Source organism: Ipomoea nil, unplaced genomic scaffold (genome assembly GCF_001879475.1).
Source record: "Ipomoea nil cultivar Tokyo-kokei standard unplaced genomic scaffold, Asagao_1.1 scaffold0706, whole genome shotgun sequence".
Taxonomy (NCBI): Eukaryota; Viridiplantae; Streptophyta; class Magnoliopsida; order Solanales; family Convolvulaceae; genus Ipomoea; species Ipomoea nil.
Genome location: NW_017617134.1, coordinates 2,695,603 through 2,699,272, shown reverse-complemented (window position 1 = coordinate 2,699,272; position 3,670 = coordinate 2,695,603).

The window sequence follows — 3,670 nt, the reverse complement described above, 5'->3', positions numbered from 1 at the left end:
GTGGTATAGCATATCTAGAATGCGTCGTCCTACCTCCCGGCAGGAGCAAAAATGCTATTCCACTAGAAGCAACATTCAGAATAATATCACCGCGTCTCCTTATCTTTGCCGATAACGTTCTCCATACGAACGTCTTGTCTATTCCTCCGTAACCATACACAAAGAACAATCCACCTCCATTCGAATCAATATCATTCATCACAGAGTCGTAAACATTAATCTTTTGTTCGCCAGTCAATTGTGTTACCAAAGTTTCATGCTCTGTCTTAACGATTCCTTGTCATACGCCAACTCTTTGGCTATCAACATGTTTTCATTCAAACTCATGCTAGTTTCATCTGAAAAATTGTAACTGTTAAATTTTTTTTTTTTCCACTTGTTGTCCACTTTAATGCAATGAGTCACACTTGTGAGAGACCGTCTCACATATCTTTATCTGAGAGACTGGTTGGGGTCGGGTTAATATGAAAATGTAATACTATTTAGAAATAAAATGTTTGTTACTTATAAATGAAATTGTTATACTTTTACATTTTGATGTAAAAGTATTATATTTTTTTTTATCAAAAGTACTATATTTTCCCTTATGAGTAATGTTGACAAGTGTTTGTTACTTATAAGGGAAAATGTAATACTTTTGAGGAAAACATGTAATACTTAAATCAAAATGTAGAAGTATTACATTTTTTTCTTCAAAAGTAATATATTTTCGGGATAAGGGTCAAATAGGTCCTTCAACTATAAGCCAAAGTGCAATTAGCCACATAAACTAACAAAAGCTCCAATTAGGTCCTTCATTTCTTCACTTGTATGCAATTAAGTTCATAACTTCTTAAATTTGTGCAATTAGCTCAAATTGTAGGTAAACATAAGGTAATAGCAGGTAAAATTGATTTTTTTTAAAAAAAAAAAAAACAAAACAAAACAAGGAGAAGCCATCTTTAAGGTAAAGTGCTGATGAGACAGTAAGGTAATAATCAAAGACATTTGACAAGGAATTCCTGAATTTCTGAAACAGTAAGTAGCAATCAGTGAGACGTACTTTTGATGATGTAATCATGATAATAGCAAAGACAACTAAGGTAGAGAAGGATTAAAGAGACAGTTAGAAAAGATAGCAGTTGAACAAATTAAACTAGCAGAAAGGAAACAATGTAGGAACACACACGGCGTTTTCTAAAAATCTATCGTAGAAAGTATTTATTTACAACGTCAGTTACTTATACGACACTTCAAAAATTTTTGTGTATGTGTAAAATAAAATCGCCGTAATAACTATGTTTTGTAGTATTGGTAAGTGGTGTAATAATAGCTCGATGTAAATAATGTTGGGCTGAAAACAAATTATGGTTGGCCATCTTAACAATCGCAAATTATTCTGTGTACCCGAGTCTATTTTGGGTCAAAATCTTAACAATTTACATACTAAATGTTAACAATTTATCTTTTAAAAATTCACAATTTATATGCTAGGAACACACAATGTTAACATATATGTAATTGATCATTTCAAATACTACAGTCATACAATATTAACAGATTAGGATTTGATGACCTTGTAATATATTTGTGTTGTTATGTATGTGACTTAGAAACACAATTTATATTCTAGAAGTTCACAATTTCAATACTAAAAATACACAATTTATACATCGTTTAGGACCAAAGTCAACCTTGCAAGATGGAACATGGTCCATGATATAACAACTCAATAACAATGTCCTTCAATTTTCTAAGAATGGTTCAAACAGTTACACATATATGTGAAATTTTAATTCCTAAGAATTTCACTTGATAGTAGGTTAACACTCCGTCTAGCAGATTGCATGTTGACGTGGACGGTAACTTATTATTTTATTATTATTATTATTTTTTGGTTTCTTCATTTTATTTTTGAAAACCCTTTTTGTGATATCCGGTTTTCTTTTCTTCCTTCCGACCCAATTTTTTTTTTCTAAAGATAATATATTAATTCGTATATTTTGTGTTAGGTATTTATATGTGATTGCCGTGTATATATAAATACTAGTTTTTTACGCGCATTGCGCGATTGAGATAATGCCCAATATTTTTTTTTAAATAAGTATTTTAAAATATATCAAGGCAAGATTATATTAGAATTGTTTATGCATAGATAATTGAATGTTGAATTTGCGTATTTAAATTGGTTATTCTAAGTTTACCAATGCAAGATAATATAGTCAAGATTGATTATAATTGTCAATAAAATAATTGTATGGGTATGGTTGAAACCAAATACGGGACGTAAGGGAGATCAAATAAAAATTAAAGCATAAAAGATTAAATATATACTAATATTGTTTGAGGAGATTTTGGCGGTAGGATTTGTGGTTAGAGTTCTATTAAGACTTTAATATTAGAATTAGATTAATGTTGTAGTTAAAATTCTATATTAGACTTTAATATTAGAATTAGACTAACGGTGAATTAACGGTGCTTAATGGAAAAGTTAGCGAATCGGATAATCATATAATTAAGGATAAATTAGGAAATCTCAAGAAAAAATTAAAATCTGAACAATCTGAACTATTCATTTGATTTAATAATTTGACGGTCATTTTTTCTACCTATTGTTTATAATTAAATAAATATTTAAAAGTATATAAATGCAAGATTATATATGAGAAGTTCAACATAAGTAATTTAATGTCTAATTTGTTTATTTAAATATGTAATTCATAGTATATGAATACAATGTAATATAGGAGATTCATTATAATTGTTACTAAACTTTTTTTAAATAGTAACCAAGTATTAATCAATGCACATATATACAAGATCAATGAATGAATCAACGGTATTAGTCCTTTAGGTGTTTTGCTGAGTGTTCATTTAGTTCAGCCATTATTGTTGAATAAATTATTATGGATAAAGAAATTCCTAATTTAAGGAATTTAGATGTAGTAAAAATTTAAAAAATTTAATTATAATGTAACCCAAAGATATTGGACGATTGGTAAATATGATGTAACCCAAAGATCAAAATGCTAAAGAAAGTGTTTTGGTTATTCAATAGTTTGAAGCAACAATTTGTTCCAAACCACTGAAAATACAAACATTCAATTTACAATATTTTCACTTAACGTTTTTGAGAATGATTTCCCCAAAACACATCTATATTTAGAAAAATTATTATTATTATTATTATTATTATTATTATTATTATTATTATTATTATTATTATTATTATTATTATTATATGTATACCCTTAATTCATTTTAAATGTTAATTTAAAAGGCTATTTTTTTCAAATATCTGTTTACCAATTGTTGATATAATTCGCTGGTCAAATTCGCTAATATAATCCGTTAGCGCTAAGTCGCTAACCGCTAACTGTTGAATGTCAAACAAGGACATTGTGAGGTAGTTTCTCACTTCAATTTGTTGTGTGATTTGAATATTCTCTTTGTCAACAAATCTCTCAAGTAGTTAATATAATTGGCTTTATTAATTTAAATTTTTTAAAATTTTTTCATGGTATTAATAAAATACTTGGTAAATAAATATATAGCATTATTTTGATTTATAACTTTGATATTTAATTAAAAAATAATGCACAAAAAAAAATAATAGACAATGTAGTGAATATAATCAATTGATGAGTTTGAATGTAAAGAATTTTTACATTGGAGAAAAATAAAGACAATA